This window comes from Passer montanus, unplaced genomic scaffold, assembly GCF_014805655.1.
Source record: "Passer montanus isolate IOZ18808 unplaced genomic scaffold, ASM1480565v1 scaffold7, whole genome shotgun sequence".
NCBI classification, from domain to species: domain Eukaryota; kingdom Metazoa; phylum Chordata; class Aves; order Passeriformes; family Passeridae; genus Passer; species Passer montanus.
Window position 1 is genome coordinate 10384898 of NW_024372147.1, and position 19831 is coordinate 10404728.

Genomic DNA, 19831 nt, shown 5'->3' on the forward strand with positions numbered 1-19831 from the left:
TGTCAGGGATGGAAGACAGAGCTTTCATTCTGAAAATAGAATCAAGCGACCCTTAAAATTCAAGACCTCTGAAAATTAAGTTGTCTAGATTAATCAGAGAGATGATTGAGGGATGAATTCTACATGAATATATATGTGTATGCACACTAGAGTAATTGAAAGGAGAGGACAGCTGTTTAGCTTTGAAGACAAAATGATGACATAAAACCAGTTATTGATACCCAACTTTTAGACAGGTATTAAAATTAGAAATAAATATTCTAGATTAGATATTTAAATAATATCAGAGTAATTCCACTTTCAATCCTTTGATAACACAACTATTGCAAGTTTATACTTCATTCCAGAAAATTGTATCTCCTCTGTGAATGGTTTTAATAAATATGGAACTGCTTTTGTTCATTTGGGCAATGATGTATTTAAATCTCCAATTCCTCATTTTCCTCCTCCTCTTCCTCCTCTCATCCTGCTCATCATCATCATCATCATCATCATAATTATCATCATCTTTCAAGACCATTGGGGAAAACAAAATTTAATGCATTGACATTTTAATGTTATTTGTACTAGCATCTATACATTAAACCAGTAACAAAATCAAATTTCATGCTTCAAAGCTTTAGCCAGTCATCAGCAAAGTGAAGGAGTATATTGTCTTGATGAGTGATTGGTTAGGTACATTATTTCAGCTCCTCCTCTAGAGAATCAGAGGCTATAGCTGCAACTATAGACTGGAATAACAGATAGATTAAAAAACACTTTAAAAATATTTTTAGCTGCTGACATAATCAAGGTCATGCTGATCACCAGATTTTTATGTGAGTAGCAAATTTTCCATGATAAGTCTGATGGGGAGTTTAGGAGATTTTTGTCAACTTTTTAATTTTCTTTACAGCAAATGAGTAGATGGAGGTATTGAAATGACATGATATGAAAATTATTTTTCAGCTTCTAAATTTTATGATCAGACTAAATCACTTCTTGACAAGAAATGGTGAAACTTAGCTGAGTTTTGTTTGAATTTTCTGTGTATATTTCAGATAATAAAATCCTTTCAGTATTTAAAACCTGGATAACAACACATATGGCCTCCCTATGATATTATGACCTACTCAGGGAGAAATGAATACAATCAATACCCCCATGTACTCTAACAAAGGGAAGTTACCAACTCTGGCAACACTCAAATCAAAAGGTTGACCATTGTTGTGGTTGACCTTGGATTGCTGCCATATCCTCACCCATCACTCGCTCACTTCCCCTCCTCATCAGAAGAGGAACATAAAATAAGATTGAAAATTCTTGTCATCTCTTAATGTCTCTACACTTTTTATGAGAATAGAAATGTAGCACGGTAGAAAATGACATTGTTAAAATTAGATAAAGAAAATAAACCAACGAACTCCAGAATAATGATTATGCATTTAAGGTAAAAATAAAAAAATGCGGAAAATCTGTACTGTTAACTATAGTGTAGTAAACACTGTAACTGTGAAGTTGAATAAAATAATTACTTCATAGTTCTAGTTTGATAAGAACATGATGAACCTCAATGAAATCTTAGTAGTTCACTTTACCTAGCATCCTGAATTTGTAGCAGCTCCAGCATGGGTCATTTCCATGGGGTACAGTCCTTCAGGAACAGACTGCTCCAACATGAGTCCCCCATGGGCTGTAGCTTTTGTGAGAAAATATGTTGTCACTTGGGCTCCTCTTCACATTCTCCTGTGTGGACTTCCCACAATCCACAACTTCCATTAGGACATGCTTTTCTGTAGTGTAGAGAGGTCTATGGACTACAGTGTTGATATATTCTCCAACATGGTCTTCCATGGGATGCAGGAGGACAATCTGATTCTCCATGGTCTTCACAGGCTGCAGAGGAATCCCTACTTCAGTGCTGGGAGCACATCTTCCTGGTCTTAGTGTCTGTAGCTTGTTTCTCTCACATTTTTTCTCATTCCTGTCTCTCACAGCTGCTACAAGGTACATGTTGCCATTTCTGAGATATATGTTATCAGAGAAGTAGAATCTTTGTTGATGCATTAAGCATCCTGCAGTGTCCTGTAGTGGATCCATTTTGGATCTGCCTGGAACTTTCTCTGTCTTATGTTTTGAAAGTCCCTACTCTCACAGAAACCACCACTGCTGCTCTCCTCCCCAGTATCTTGCCACAACAGGCAGGAAATGTTTATAATTAGGACTCTTACATTATCATGAAAAAATATTTTAAAATATAATCAGAATCTCTCTCTAGAAACCCATAGTTGATTATGATTTCAAGTAGTTAGTAGATTCCTACAATCTTGGAACAGGCAGAGATGTTAGAATCCATATTCAGAAATCAGCTCTTATATTTCTACAATGCCTTAGAAGATGCCTTTGCTTTTATATTTTCATAGGAAAGCCATTACTTTTGTAGCATAAATCAGAATGTGAGAATCTCAGTTACTTTTACTTCTGAAGTCAGGATCAATGCCTTTATTAACACTTTGCAGAATGTTAACATCTGTGAGATTTGCTGTCTCTGCATTTGCCCTGTATTTTTGTGAAGCTTCTTGTTATCTCAAGCATGTCATCCCTTGTAGTATAAGGACTTGCAGTCTTACTGTAACAACTTGCAATCTTACCTAAAAGATACTGCAGCTGATGAAAATATTCCTCTTAGATCAAGAAGGCCTGGAAAATTTGTTTTGAGAGGCCAGTAAAATAGGTAGTATGATGCAAAACTTGCAACTTTGAGAGCAGCAGGAGACTAATATATATTTATTCTCTCTTGAAAGTGTGATAAGGTAAAATAGATTTCTGATTATTCTTTCCACAAGGGGAATCAAGGTATAAAGGTATATGAATTTTGGCTGATAAATAGAGTTTTTATAAAGGTACACTGATTAATAATATATTGACAAAATAGGAAATTCTGTCATGGTTTGCAGTGTTTTGTAATGCAAATATCATAAACTGATGTTATGAATAAAAATTCTTAAATTAATGTGACATGTAAAGATAATAGGTTTATGTTTCTCTTCTTTTTGTGTGTGTGTGTTATGTTGTCAGATAAAATTTATGTTGTACAATTAGAAATGGAACTGTGGTGCTCAAGTACTGGCAGAAATTAAGGGTATTTTAATATTGTTTTAGCCTCTGTACTTTTTCTGTGTCATGCTTTTAATTTAGTTATGTTATTGGTAAAAACTTAAAAATGTAATCACAAATCTTGAAGAACTAAAAAGGTTTCATTTGAGAACACACTTTTATTTTTGTTCTCTCTTTTTTTTCTTGTTTTATTTGTTTCTAAATTGTATGGCTATGTCTGTAGGAAATTATTCAATGGAAAATGTTTTGACATCTTTAACTAAAGAGAGAAATTAAGCTCTCAAATGCAAAATTATTCCATCACTGGGAAAGCAAAAATTACTCTAAAAGAGTATCACATTCAGGGATGAAAATTTTATGTAACATATGTGTTCATTAATTTGCTTTAACAATTTGATGGGTTTTTTAAATTAATTTGATGTTTCCATTTTTATAATAAAGAATAATAGAAACATTAACTGTTTCCACACAAATATATCTGCAAATCACAAATGAAGGTAAAATATGTGGACTAGATGAAATTTCAGAGTTAGAAGGGCTTATGTAACTGTAAATGTAAATTAGTTGTTAAAACAGACAGACTGTATTAGGTAGGGTCATATCCCAAAGGTGTGAATGGAAGGACATAGAAAAAGGATTTAATTTTTTTAAAGGGAAGTTATCATCAGCTCATGTATCCACCTTTTCTGTCCAAAGAAATAAGCAAAGGCTTACTGAACTCTATTATTTATAGTAGCTAAAACAATATAATGTAATTTTTATAAATAATTTGCCTTTTAATTTAATTTACACTACTAAGGATAACTTGTGTACTATTTTCCCTTTTTCAGAAATCATGAATATCACATAAACATTGGGAATGTTCACTGATGTGTTGTTTCTGTGGTGTCTGAGGCAGGATTTCATATTATGTCTTGTAATTTTAAAAATAAATTTTCAAACAAGGTATAATATCCATGTCCAAGTGGCATCTAGCATATCTGAAATCTTCTACCCTATATTCCTTTGAACAAGGGATTTTTGTGCCAGAATCTTGTAATTCTTTTTCAATCAACTGATCTAATAAGACATATTACTGCACTTCACAAGCTTTCCTTTATTATGTAGCTTTTGTCTTTGGAGAGCAGTGCCATAGGTCTGAATCAAACACATTGAAATTAATTGTGACCAGAAGCACATATGTAAATATCAATGCTGAAGCTTAACCTTTTTTCTAACACTGTCAACTGTATATTGGCATCTGGCTTTCTCAATCTATTTTCTAAGAAAATGTAAATGTTTCCGGCCTGCTAGCAGGGAATTTCAACATAGATCATAGAAGAGAGAGGAAGCAATGCTCAGTGCTCTGTTAGTGGCTAACAGAAGTAGCAGACAGCCCAAAGCATCGTGCTTATCTGTTTCTTTCATTCAGGAGCTAAAGTGATATTTCCTTCTGTTCCCAACTGATAAAAAGTGCAAAATACAGGCAAAAATAACTTTGCGCTAACTGCATCCCTATTAAAAAAAAGAAAAAAAAACCAGCTGCTGGGCTGATTGGCAAGAAGATGTTGAACAGGTTCATAGGTTTGCTGACACTGAAATGTGTAGAAGTGCAACTAAGGGAAGGGGAAACTGAGTTCTGGGAAAAAAAGAGGGGAAGAAAAGCCAAGAAAAGACATAGGAAAAGATTAAGTACATTGAAAGAAATAAATTTTAATCTAAAATTTAACAAGGAAAGTATATTCTGAGAGAAAGTATCTTTTGCTTCACTGGAATTGGAAATGTGTACCCAGTTTGTTTCCCTACAGCAGCTGAAGTGTGGAAGAAAAATCTCATGATGCTTCTGCACAAGTTTCTTCCCCAATTTCAAGTTAGGAGTAACAAAAGAGAAGAGGTTTTTACTTCATCATCTGGTGATGATTCAGTCTCCTGCACTCCTCTACCTTGGAGAATTCCAGACTAGAGTTGTTTGGAAATTCACCATTAGAATAATTTCTGTTAAGAAATTATTAATTGTTTTCAAGATGCAACTTGTGATGACATACCCAGCAAAGTGAATTTATCTTTGAAGCACTTTGGAGAGATTTAATTCCCAGTTGCATATTCTACTCATTTACCCTTGTAGTCTAAAAGTATCAAGAAGACATGGTATATTTCGCTGTACTTTTCTTTTAGAAAAATTGTTGGTTTCTGACAAAGTGTTCAAACACTTTTGGAATTCTGCCTGTGAATAAATGTTTTGAAATTCAAAAATAATACAGGAATTGTAACAAAAGCCCTTTTTCAGTTCTGTACTGATAGTTATTTATGGTCAAATCTATAAGCATTTTAAATTAAATTTGTCTGAACAGAGGATTTCTGTATAAACAACTTCCACTAAAGCTTGTACTGAAGGGGCAACTACAAAGGGCTTCTGAGAGAATCCTGAATTTACGAATGGTGTAAATCCAGAGCTGCAGAGTGTTCCTGGAATAATGTAGACTTTTTATTTCTTGAAATTATGTATATGTCTCTATGTATATACATATGTATATGTCTATATATCTAGGAATTTGTTTCTTTATATTAGAATTAGAACATAGTAAAAGGAGCTTTCAGCTGTTAGGAAATTGCATATTAATTTTATAAGATGATTTGAATTGTTTTGAAAAAATTATTTAAGCAATTCGACAACAGGAAAAGCATTACTGAATGTTTTTTAAGTTAGAGCATAGTTATTTTTCTGATGAAATAAAAATGTGCAATTTTCTTTCAGTAAAATAACATTAATTCATAAAATAATGTCAGTATGGGACAAGGTCTAGTTCTTCTAAATGTTTACACTCTAAATGAAAGGCCATAAATTTGTCAGATGTGCAGCGCCTCTCCAACCAATATTTATTTACAGCATTGAATAACTAACTATATGCTATTAATCCATCTTCCTGTAGAGTCTTTTTATAACCTATCATTTTCTTATAAGCTGTATATCCTTTACAGCAAGGAATATTGATGGATAAACATCCGAAATTTTCTAAGCCACCTGTGATTTTCTGAACACCGCTGTTCTGTCCGTATTGCTACTGTTGCATGAAAGCTCACTATTAAGTTGTTTTAAGTCAGTGAGTTTCTGAAAAATTTGTCTGCTGTAGAAATCTATTCCTTGTGTTATGATACAGCTGAGAGTTGTAATATGTTTGGTTTTCTTTTGGTTGGAAGGATATCATATGGTCACAAGACAACAAAATTGCTGAATATTTACATCTTCCAGGCCTAATAAATGTCGTCTTTCCCACTGTGTTTTTTCCACATATTTTCGTGAATATCTCTGTCCCTTCAGATATCACAGTTGCCATGCTGCTACTGGTTGACCTTCTTCTGCCTGCAAATAGTTTTCATGAAGAATGATAGTATAATTTTTTTCCCCAGAAACTTAAATTATACTTATTGCACTATGATTTTCAGAACCTTCTCTTCCCCATCTTCTTGTAGATTGATATATTATATTATATTAATTATATTATATTATATTATATTATATTATATTATATTATATTATATTACATTAGTTTCTCTTTTAGTCAGTTAGGATTTCTTATCTTCATTTCCTTCCAAAGGTGATAGAGAGCAATCTAAATTGAGAGACCTTTTCTTTAACCTTTTGTTTTATAAATAATTTTTTCATAAATATGAAGTCTATAGTCTGTAATAAGAAGAAACTTTGAAATGGTACTTCAAGATCAAAATAAAAATGAAACTTTGTTATTTAGATATCTACATTAAACCGCTTTGCTCTGAAACACTTCTATTTGCTACTGCTAAATTTTCTGACTAATTTCTTCAGCATCAACATTTCAAAATGCATAGTTATGTGAATAAATATATATATGAATAAATTTACACCAAAAAAATTATTATTTATATAACTTATGTATATGTATATTGTATCACACAATCAAGGATAAATTCAAAGAGTGAAACTGCTTGTGCTTCTATCCTTTGTGTAACTGTTTTGATGACCCCCTAATGAGACAGGCTAAGATAATAAATGTTTTCTTGCACTTGGAAGATAGGGAAGAAAAATAGTAACTGACACTATATTTCATTCCAGGCGGGAGTAAAAAGCAACTGTTTTCCTCACTGTTTACAACCCAGTTAAGAATTTGACCGACAGAATGTTGGCACCAGCTGTGACAGAACTGATCAGCCTCAACTCCAAGTAAGTGAATTCTTACACATTTGGAGATTAATTTCAGACTAAATTTTCAAAGCCTTCTGAATTCTATCAACAAACACAAATTAAAAATACACTTTCTATGGCACTGTAGAGGACTTTGATTTCCCTTGTTGTAGAATTCTTAAACATATCTTTAAATCAGTGTGTAACTTCATCTGTTCATAACGTTATTTTGCAAATTTCATGCCATCTCATTCTGATTCCTCTTCCTTTCTAGATAATTAAAAGCACTATCCGAAAGTATTGATTATTATAAAACATAAATATAAACATAAACATGGGGGAAATAGTCAATGATCAAGAAAATCTAGACAAAAAATAGTCTGTTGACATAGAAGAAACACTGGTGGGAAAAACACCTAAGTAAGAATATTGGGGTGCTAATTAAATTAACCTTACTTGCCACTGCATTTCTCATGGGAGACAGTTGTGGGTAAAGGACAGACTAAGAAGCAGGTGAACAGGTGAACAGGTTATCCTTCACATAGTGAAGGTGACAGAAGTACTACAGTCATGCACACAGGAATACGCACACACATTAAAGTGCACCTCTCATCCTGCTAGTCTTAGCTTTTTAATATTCATAGACACCAGTATCTCAGTTCTATTTACAGTTTTGTTTTCTTTCCCGATATATGTTGAAAAATTTCATTTTTCTTATAGCTAGTAGGAAACTGTGGAGAAGATAAAGGCGGGGTGGTTTTCCGTTTGTCAGATCTGCATTTTACTCACAATATAATTTCTCGGTGAAAATCTATTTTCCTCTTTGAAAACTGTTAAGAAACCTAGATGATACTAACCTGGGAAAGGAAGAAAAGGGTGAAAAAGAGAAAGTGAAGAAGAAACAAAGAGGTTGTAAAGGCAGAGTATTAATACAATATGTTCATTTATCAGAGAGATACACTACTGTAAAATTGTTGAATGTCTGAAAATATGTTGGTGTCACTGCAAAACAAACAACTAGTTCACATTATTAAAATACTTGAAAGTTTGAAAACTGCTCAAAATATTTAGAGCTATTTGCATAGACATAACCATAACAGAGAAGCTAAATTATTTTCATTGTTAGAATATGTCTTGGATCATAAATTGCTTTGCTGATTATTAGAAATACTGACAAGCATGAATGTGTGTGTGTATTCGTGGTCCACTGCTATCCAAACCAAGGTAGGTTATCACTCATATAGAGTATTTGCTACACTGAAGAAAAGAAATAGGACTCTTGACAGGTTTTCAAGTGTATGGAATAAAGTGTGTTAATATTTGTTAGTAGCTACTCAAAAAGATGAATCTTAGATTAAAAAACCTTACTCTAAACTTACACTTACACTAAAAAACCCTGAGACTTTGAGAAGGAGAGTTGTTTGTAATTATTTAATTAAAGACAAGATGAAGCAACTAATGAGCAACATCCCCTATGATTTAGACATATCTTTGCCAAAAACCACTCTCGAATAGGATATATATTTACAGAGGGGAAAGATCTCAAGCTACATATAATTACCTTGTGACCATTGCCTAGGTAGACTGCTAGATATACATATATGAAATAGACATAATTTTTCTAGTTGCCAATTTACTCATTTTTTGTTAACAATTTTCAGTTCTTGTGAATGGAGCAGATTGGTGGTTTTTTAAAAAGTATGTTAAAAGTGAAATATTCAAAACAAATAATTTTCTTCTGTTTTCTGGCACAAATCAGTCATTAGTGGTATAAAAGTAAGAATATTTTTAAAAGTTATTTACCCAATTTTTCAGTATTCTAAGGTCAGACAAAGAAATAAAAAAATTATCCAGTTCTCAAACAGCAAAAATATTTTACTTCTTAGACACATATATAATAAGCAGAAGCAATGTGCAAATACAATGGATGTTACCTATTTATTCAATCATATGCAAGGTGAAATTAACACCAGTACTTCTTTATCTATACATTAAACTTTATTGAATATTTCATCCATTCTATTTACTACCTCATCCTAAAATTGTGTGTCTCACAAACTCAAAATATTTCTCAGGTGTGAGAAAAATTTATGGAATTGTCAGAGTTAATAAACAAAGTGATAAATAAAAGCAAACCTCAACACTCTGATGAGGAGTTTGAATGGTATACATTTCCCTTTGAGTCCATAGTTATTTATTACTTTATTTTTCTTACTTGTTATTTAAATTGAAATTATAAATTTAGAACTATCACAATAATCACATATGACAGATAACTAACATCCTATATTTTAACACCTGCTATGTGAACTGAAGATCAGAGGTGGCTCTAGAGCAAAGATTCATTACTTAACAAATTTGGTCAAATTTAGCTCTGTGCAAATCATACCTATCCAATGTGATAGCCTTAATGAGAAGATAGTAGATAGGCAAAGATGCCTGGACATGATTATCCTGACTTCACAAACTCATTTGATACAGCTTTCATAGTACCTTTGTTACCAAGTAGGTGATAATATGAACCAGATAAACAACCTAGAGTTTGAAAGTGGCTTGGATGCTGGATCACTTACTGTTTTGATCCATAATACAAAGCCCAGCTAGTGACAATGAAGCTGTACTTTCTGTCTAGGATAAATACCATGACTAGTAATGTTTAATGTTCTTCATTAATAGCCTCAAAAGTGGTGCAGCTTTCACTCTTTTCATGCTTGCAGAAGATCCAAAATGTTCATGAAGAGATCAACATAGTAGAAATTAGGGCTTCTGCAGAGACAAATTATCTGACAGGAACCCCATGAAAATGGATGTGAAATGCAGCATCTTGGAAGCAAGAGTATGGGCTGATGCTGACCAGCTGGGAAGCTGCTCTGCAGTAATGGCTCTGGGACCTCTGGAGCCACTAGGCTCTTCCCAAGGCAGCCTACTGTTCTGAGTAGACTCAGAAAAAGCAGTTTCATACCCTGGACTGCATTAGCAAGGATGAAGCCATCCTTATTATGCTGTTCATACTGTGGCATCACATCTGGCAGGCTTTGCATACCAGAGTATGAGATAGACAGTGTTGTAATGGAGTTAGACCTGGGCTTTGTGGTCTGGGGATGGAGACTAATTGCAAGAAAGCCTGTGAGATACTGAGATAGCTTTCTACCATAACAAATGGACCTCTTTTTATTTTGCATGTCAAGGTAACCTTCTTGAGGCAAAGTATGAAGAATAAGTGAAAATTCAAAAATTCAGGCTTGACTGGGGACATGATGCCTATTGTAGCAGACCACAGCTAAGAGTATCCTGGGTTCATTTTTACATTGGTACATATATTCAGAATGTACCATTCAAATTGTTCCCAAATATTAACTAGCATGTGATGAAAAAAATTCAGAATGAAGTGAGTGTGATGAGAGTGTGACTAAATTATTTATGATATTTATTTAATCTGGAACAAAAAAAAAAAAAGACAGGAAAAATGAGGGTGTTAAGTTATATATTTCACAAGTACTTCTAGTGAGCAAAGTACAAGAGCTAAGGAAAGAGACTATTTTTGAATAAAAATATAATATGTGTATATTAATCAATTTAACTTAATACTTAAAAAATGAGTGACAAAAATACAACCCAGAAAAATGAAGGATATAAAGCTTACAACTATTGCTGCTCAAGTTACAGCAGTTTAAAATACCCTGACACCAGAATACTTAGACTCTTTCTAGGCCATCCTTGTCCCAGTGATAGAGTAAAAGGCAAGGAAAAGAAATAGTGTTGTATTCATTGTACATTTGGGAACAAGGTCACAGCAAAGTGAACATTTGACATTAGGAATCTGCTATTGGGCCAAAAATGGAACCTGTTTATCTTGACCCTTGTTCCAGGGTTTCAAACTTCATCTCTATGAAAGGTTAACACTTTGCATCTGCATAACATCAGGATCAGATTTTTACAAGCTTTTAGTACCCTCACTGGGCGAGGTCTTCTATTCTTTCCACAGAGAGCACTTAACTGATTATCAGCTGATAGTCCCTGATTTTAATATATGCTGAAGGTCAAGGTTAACATTTTAGCAGCTTTCCTGTGTCATGACAAAATTTGACAAGGTCTAATTGGTTGTGATTTGTATTTTAATCTTGTAATCTCTTATTATTGTTCCATTTATATTTCTGAAGATAACAGAATTTAGAGACATATTGAACTGACATTTCTCTTAGACACGAGAAAAAAGAAACTGTGCATGTGCTGATGACATTTCTCTGGATTGATTCAAGTCATAAATAAGGGCAAGAAAAAAGCTTAGCTTCTCCCTCTTTTTTAGTGTTTTGAATTGGCAGGTAGTGAGTAGGGGCAACAGTTCTTGTTACCAGTTTTGGTGCTGTTGTTTACATGGTATTGTCAGCAGGGTAAGAAACTGTTTCATGTTTGTTCATCATTAATGAGTCTAAAAGTTATATTTAGAAAAAAGGAAACTGATTTCCCTTAAACATGATGAAAATTCTGGCTGCAGTTATTAAACTAAGGTCTGTTAATATTTTTAAGTTAAGGCTTGAGAGCATTTTACATAAATTTAAAAACATCTTCTGAATAGTAGAACATTTATGTAAATAGCATATTCTTAAAAGTCTTTGAAACAAGAACATCTACAAAGACAGAATTTTAAGTACTTTTGCATATTTATAAGTGCAGAATTTGCTGATGGTTAATGTACTTTATGTGCAATACACTTACAAACCACTCAATAAATGAAGCAATCCAAGAGCAGACCATACAGAGATGGCATGCAAATATAATAACATGAATATCACTGCATGTGGAATTCTGACATCTTCTATTTTTATAATTGCTGTGGAGTGAAACTACTCTTCTTTTTATGCAAATGTGAAATTCAGGTGAGAAAAAACAATTAATTTCCCCAATGTATTATAGGAAATACATGGAAGTCGAGAGAGATAGGTATTTTTCCAGAACCTGTGTTAGGATCTTAGAAATGAAGCTGCCCTTTGTGCAGGGCTGTCAGTAATACAGAAAACAAGTAGTCCATTTTCACTTTCACATACAAATATTTGTATTTGAAAAGGGCAAAACCAAAAAAAAAAACAAACAAAAAACCCCACCAAAACACCAAAAAAACCCCACAAAAAACATTTATAGCATTGGGAATACTGCTATTTTTTTGTCATACTGTAGAAACTGGTGTTACGAGAAAGCTGTCACACATCTCTGTTTCCTATGATACACACATCTTATCATATGAATTCTTATGTATCTTTTAAATCAGGTAATATCCTTGACTGAGTTCTGGGATGGGGTGTGCTTGTTTATGTCTGATATGAATTTGGGCAGGTCCTATCTGTTCATGCTAAATTGATCTCAGTAGAGCTTTGTGCAGACATTCAAGCTGACTATTTTCATGCAAAGTTATTTGCCTTCAGTTGAACATTAAAGTTTCAGCTAAAACTGTTCAGTCGTGTCCTAGGTGAAGCTTGGATAAAATATCTTGTTATGTCCATTATTTTTTTTTAAAGTATACAGCTTTTACTCAAGATAAACTACTGCTTCCTTCACTAGAAATCAAAGTAATTATCGACAAGACCATAGCGTACTTCAGCTTCTATCAAAGATTTTCTAAGGTGATTTGCCTCTGGAAATATCTTTGTACATATTCTCTATAAAAACTACCTAGAAGTTTTTGTCTGCATGGAAGATACCCCAATATCACATAGCTGTGATATGATCTCACCATACATGAGATTATGTAGTCTTTTTTGCCTGTGTGCTAAGATGACTAAATCTTCTTAAGTGTGGAAAGTTATCAATTTAATATGTAAAAACTACATTTTTAGTAGTATAATTGAAATATTGGAAGTCTAAATAAAATACTATTGCCAGTTCAGATGTTATTATTATGCATAAGGAAAGAAAGTAAGTTTGCTGATGACACCAAACTGAGAGGTTCTGTTGACTCGAGCAACAAGAATGTTTGCAGAGGTTGGAGCAGTTCTGAGTCCTGCAATTTAAAAGGATTTTAATATCTTTGAATATATCCAGAGGAGGATAACAAAACTTATGAAAAAGCTGGGAAACATGTCCTCTGAAGGATGGCTAAGGATTTTGGGCTTGTCCAGTTTGTAGGAAAAGAGGCTCAGAAGTGTCTTAATTTCTCTCTGCAGCTTCCTGGGGAGAAGTAGAGATGAAGGTGCTGACTCTTTTCTCTGGGATCCAGTAATGAGACAAGTGAGAATGGTTCCGAACTGTGACAGGGGAATTTCAGACTGGACATTAAGAAGCAATTTTTTACCTAGTGGGTGGTCCAAGCCTGGAAAGTAGAGTGGTGGTTGATGTTGTGTCAGTATTTAGAGGTGTTTGGACAATGCCCTTAGCAACAAGGTTCAACTTTTGATCAGCCTTGAAGTGGCTCAGCAGTTGGAGTACATTTGTAGACCCCTTCCAACTAAAGTATTCTATTCTGCTCTAAAGAATAAACAAAATATATATTACTGGAGGATAACTCTCCATAATCAGAATTATAAAACACCAGATTAGAAGGGGACCTCAAAGATCACCTGGTGCAAACTTTCTTGTCAAAAGCATGGTCTAGACAAGATTGAGTAACACTCTGTCCATCTGAATTTTAAGTGTCCAACTCTGTGGAATCTACCATTTCCCTGGAGAGATTTTTCAGAAGTCTGATTGTTTTGAAAAAAATTTTCCTCTTGCATATAACAAGATCATCCCTGGAAGTAACTTGTACCTGTTACCCCATATCTTTTCCAAATGACTCCTTCTGAAAAAGGAGTCTCCAACTTCTTTATAGTCACTCTTTAAATTTTCCTGGGTGGATGTTGTCAGGGCCCAACAATTTGCAGGGGTGAAGTTGCTGTAAAATTTGTCCACCAACTCTTCCTTCAGTGAAGGTGGAATTTGTGTTTGTTTCAACCTAGACTTTTGTTCCCAGGGTCAAGCAGTGCTGGTGCAGACAGAGGTGAATGAAGTACTGAGAACCTCTCCATTTTCAGCATTTTTGGTGACTGATTCACCTCTTCTATTTAACAGAAGGACAGCATTTTCCTCCTGTTTCTGCTTGTCATTGAACAGTTTCTTGTAGTTTTTGACATCTCTGGTCTATACCAGTTTTAGCCAGTTTTTCCTTTTGTAACTGCATCTCTGTACACCTTGGAAATGCTCTTGTGTTTCCCAATGGGTCTTCACCTGTTTTGACATTTTTGATATGCTTCTCTTTTGGTTGTGATCAGACTCAAAAGCCTGTAGTTCAGCCAAGGGGATCTCTTGCTCTGCCTACTTCCCTTATCTTTAAAGGGGATTAACTGGTTTTTGCTTCCAGAAGTGCATTCTTGAAACACTCTCAGCATTCACCAGCTCCTTTTTCCTCCAGGAAAGCTTCCACAGAATACCTCCCAGCTGTGTTCTGAGCATGTTGAAGTTTGCTCTTCTAAAATCTTTGTCTTAAAATCTTTAAAATCTCGTGTGCTCCCTTTGACCCCAAGCTTCACAGTACTGCAGCTAAGGCTGTGACTAACCAAGATAATTGCATAGCAGGGTTTCTTGATTTGCAAGCAACAAATCCAGCTGTGCCTTATTCCTTTTTGATACATCTAACTTTTGTGGAAAGAAACAGTCCCATTCCAGGAACTTGCTGAATTTCATGTGAGCTGCTGTATCTTTCCGACAAATGTCTGGGTTGTTAAAGTGGCCCATAAGAATGAAGTTTTCTTAATCCAAAGCTTCATAAGTTCTTTATAACTGTAGAGACTGCAGTACAATCTGAACCACTTTTTTGTCATTTACCCCCTTTGCTCCTCTACACTCTATTCTGCACCCCATTTCCAAACAGCCTCTGTTCTCATACCAGCAAGCCGTCTTGACCAAAACATTATGAAAACCCCATAGATGTTGCATAGACTTCACATATTTGTTACTAAACTCTCTTTAAAATTATGATTATTCACCAAGAAAACCAAAACTAAACTAAACAACCCCCTCCTACATGCACATACAAAAAGAGAAAAATCCCAAAGCAGTCAACCGACCCAAAACTATCCAAAAACTCAACAAAGGCTCCAACTAAAACAAAACAGAGACAGGAGGTCAGGAGAAAAGATGATATCTAAAACAGCTTCAGGCAGCTGAAAGCTGTTCCAGACAAAGTGAGACTGATGAACTTAATTTAGGAAAGTTTGCAAAATGAGCATAATACCTGTGGTCTGCTACTGGCAGTAGTGAAATTTTTATTTACTCCAGTGAGCATTGTTCAGTCTGTAAGTACTTGTCCTAGTTCTGAAGACTGATATATTGTCATTGTGAGAAAGAAATAATCTTCTCTATGCTGCCAGTGTTAACTATGTGATTTGTGGATATTACAGAACAGGATTTAGTAAAAAAAAAATCTATCACAAAATTTTAGCTACTCATTAAATAAAGCATTATCTCTTACCTTAATTTCTTACATGTGAGACTTAAAAATGCCAGAACTGGTAGAAATAGCAAATTTACTCATTTAAAGCATTTTTAAATGTTTTACTTTGCTGACATATCCATATTTACTATGAAAGGAAGTGACACCCTCCCTTACTCTGAAAATCTCTGGATTTTTATTAGGTTTTATATTTTGCATATCCTCTTCTGCAACTTTTCTGTAATTTGCTTTACTCATATTTAGAAGTAAACATTTAAGCATAAAGAGTTAGTTCGTTTCCTCTCAATGTAGGAGCAGGCATAAAAATTGTGTTGTGCTCACCTAAATAAGTTGGAATAAAATACGTTCTAATTGCAGCCAAATTATTTGGATTTTCTAGAACAGAAAATAAAAGCAAACATTCTTGTCTCTATATCTCATTTTCTCCCATCTCCTTTTGACTCAAACTGTAAATTAAATAGATGATAATATCTAAAAGTGACATCCTCAGAAAGCTATTAGGTTTCTTATTTCTTTCCATTCTGCTCTTGATTTTTATTTTCATATGTGAATAAATGCATTATCCATAGCATTATAGCTGCTGATTGAATTATTTCTAAAGAAAAGTCTGATTCCTTCACTCAGGAATATTTGCAGTAATTCATCAGAAAGAAGTTCTGAATTAATTCTTAACAATGCAAATCAAATATCCAAACAGATATTTTGCAAAAACAAACCCCTCTGGATTTTATCTGTGGTCGGTCCAAACTTCACAAACTGTTATAGTTTGATGATGTCCTTTTTTTAAAAATCCTTTTTTTTAAAGTTTCAATCTAGTTTACTTTTCTCTGCAAATCATTAGCATTCAAATAGTGTCAGTCAGATTGTCAAGCAGCCTATATGCACACAGACACATCACTGCTTATTACAGCAAAACAATAATGTTTAAAACTTTACAGCTTCAAAGCATTTTAACAGTAAATGTAACACTTGATCTCTCAATCTCTACATGTTTAGCAAGGTTGTGAAAAATTCAGCAATGCTCCAAGAAAGAAGCTAATGCATCTGGTTTTTTTCATCTTATATTTGGAGGTCCCTTCTCAAATCCGTGTGAAACTTGTCTCAGACCTGGTGTGTTTTAGTTTTCCCCATGAAACTCAGTCCTTGTAGGGCGGATCACTTCAGTGTTGACCTATTGTATCATCATTGAAAGAGCACATGTAAACTGAAATTTTAATTTGCAGCACACCACAATCGAGTTCTTAGACAGATAGAGAGTTATTAACTTAGAATGCCAAATGTGGGCACTCATATTCAACAAAAAGACTGAAGAGTGACGATTAAATAATAGATTCATAGATTACATCTACATTCACTCATTTTGGCTTCACTGTCTGTAACCAACTCTTCAGACTGAAATTACATTTTTTTCTCTCTTCAACTATTCTCCTCTGCTCCTCAGGGCTGCGAAGGACACATGGTCTGGAACCACCATATATATGAATTCAGCTTAAAATGTAAAAATGTACAGGTAGTACATATCTGTCTTCTGTCTGACCAGAAAGGTTGTACACTGCGAGCTGGAAGGATAGCAGATATTCACACAAAATCATTGATAAAATAATTAAGATTTTCTGATTTTATGTAATTGTTACTTTAAATGCAATTTCCTTTTTTAGTAGAGAATACAAGGAAAAAATTATGCTTCTATTAAATATGGCTGAACATAGAAGAGATGCTGGTCTAGCTAGATGACCAGGAAAATCTTCAATGAGCAGAAAATTCTTCAACTTGTATTTCCTTTGAAGTGTTTAAGGTAGTCCTTGTAGAGGGCAAGAGAATCAGCAGGGACAGAACACTGGCATTCTTCCCATCCTAATGGACAGCTGGATCATGATGGACAGGTTTCCAGCAGTAGTATGACATTTCTGGAGGATTTGTCTATGACAGATGGGATACCACCTGGTGACAAATTGAAGGGGCTATATTAACATCATTGAAAATAGGAAACTCTAAAACATGAGTAAATTAAGGGTGTCACATCTTTTGCTCCTAATATGTCGTGAAATATCAAGATTTATAAAGAGGTGAAACACAGAGGACAACTGACTTATTTGAAACTTATTCCAAAGTTTTGAATATGTAGAATGTAAAGGATATTGGAGGTATGTATAGATTATTAGGCTGGACAAAGGTCTTTAAGGACAGATTGATCATAGCTGTCACTATTAAACAAAATATGGATACACCTGACTCTGTTGCCTTCATGAAAAATACCTTCACCACACTTGCAGTATTGTAACTATATTACTACCTTTTTTAAGACCCTTCCTGTCATGCAGGAGAATTTCTATGCCTTTTAGTTTCAGTTGTCATGTGAATGCATCCAGTGTGGAGAAATATTAAGCAACAAATTAAATTAATCTTAACCAAACATTAGCCATTTCATTTCTGAATATCTGTAGAGGAATTAAATGCACTTTGAGTTTATCTTTTTTGAAGTATTTAAATTATCTTTAAGTGTCTTTATATGGAAAGGCTATCTCAGAACGATTATACAAGGCCAGCCTACACATATACTTTGATTATGTAAGGCATAGTTCTAACTAATAAGAATTTCTACCTTTTATGTATGATTACTCTTTTCTTTAAATAAAGGTAAAAAAACCCCCATCAAACGTTTCTTTAAATTAGTAAAAACAATAGGTGAGGAACTAGCAGCAGCAGGTAATTTCTAAAACTGAAGGCAGTATAAATTTTAGCTCATATGAAAGAAAACAGAAAAAAAATTATAAAACCTGAGAAGTAAAAGTAATGAGGATGACTGGCAAATAAAAGATAAGCCTTTTGGCAAAGAGATAGAAAGTTTACAATTTAAACGTTCTGTTTTCTAGAAAATAAGTGTTCTAAATTACTTCTAAGCTCATAGAACTGCATGACAAACTACCTCTTACTCTCCACTACCTCTTACTCCTCTTTGCCTCCTTCAATAGGCAAAAAAAGCGCTATGTCACATTTTGCCCATATTTTCCATAATGAATGTATTCCTACTGTAAAAGGATTTTCACTGGAGACAGTGTTACTGTCTCCAGAACCAAGAACTTGTCAGCTCAGAAAGGATGTCCAAATTCTTTTCTATAGTATTTGGGAGAGTGTTATATTTTTTTAAGGCTCCCTGCCCATGGAAGATAGGACAAGCAGTTGATCCATGAAACAGTAGTAGTCAAAAGGAGTACTTTATTTTAAAAACAAAGTCCTGCCTGTTTCAGGAATTTAAGGGCTGTAGCTGTAAACAATATCTTGTTTCCCATTACTCGAAGTTACGATAATGAATTTTTCTTTGGTCTACACTTTTTTTTTTTTCTTGGTAAATTTGTACTAAAAATAGAAATCTGTTTCAGAAGACATTGAAGTTAATTTCAAGATTTTAGTATCATTTGTAGTGCAAAGATTATAAATGCTCTGTTTTGTTTTCTATTATTTACTTATTCTTCTGTTGCTCTAAATAATTAAGATGTGTGAAAATTATAGTCACATAAGCTATAGTTCACAAACCACTGACTAATTCATTGATTACTGCTGCTTTGAAATATGACTACCATTTCTGCTGACAACTTACAAGTAAGATGATTTACAGACAACACTTTCCCAATTAACATTATAATGTATAACTTTATTTAAAAATCATATTACTATGTTAAACATATTAAATAGGCAATGGAATTCCTATCACTAAGGCCCAGATATTTATGTTATAGAAATTCACAGTTATTTAAATATTTATAAAATGAGAGTTGAGAGCAGCATTTTGAAAAGCAGTTAATAATGAACAGACATCAAGGGAGCCATCATTATAACAGCAAAATGCTGTGCAATTCCAATAACTTCCCTGGTGCAGAAGCAGGCCATCAAATTTAATTAAAAGCAGTCAAAAATAAACTGAAAAATTGAACTGCAAAAGCCTATCCTTTGCCAGCAGCTGAAGGCAAAGAGAAAGAGAAGGAAGAACCTTGAAAGTAGTAATGAATTGATAAGCCTTTCTACCCGCAACTTGTAATTTGTTCTGTCAGATTTTACTATCAGTTAAACTAGATTAATAGAACAACCACTGTCTCTCTATCTTCAATCCTATGCCCACTCCTTTTCTTATGGGTTTTGATGGTAAATGAAAGCTTAAGAGGGTCAAAATTTAAATT

General features: G+C 33.9%; 1 protein-coding gene across 1 annotated transcript in view; it reads left to right on the forward strand.

The window, feature by feature from the left end:
- The window catches only part of PTPRD (protein tyrosine phosphatase receptor type D), a 1150086-nt gene that overhangs the window by 289452 nt on the left and 840803 nt on the right, over positions 1 to 19831 (forward strand). The window contains exon 4 of the mRNA XM_039729799.1: positions 7166 to 7273. The gene's annotated coding sequence lies outside the window, so the exon portion shown is untranslated. The remainder of the gene's footprint in view (positions 1 to 7165; positions 7274 to 19831) is intronic.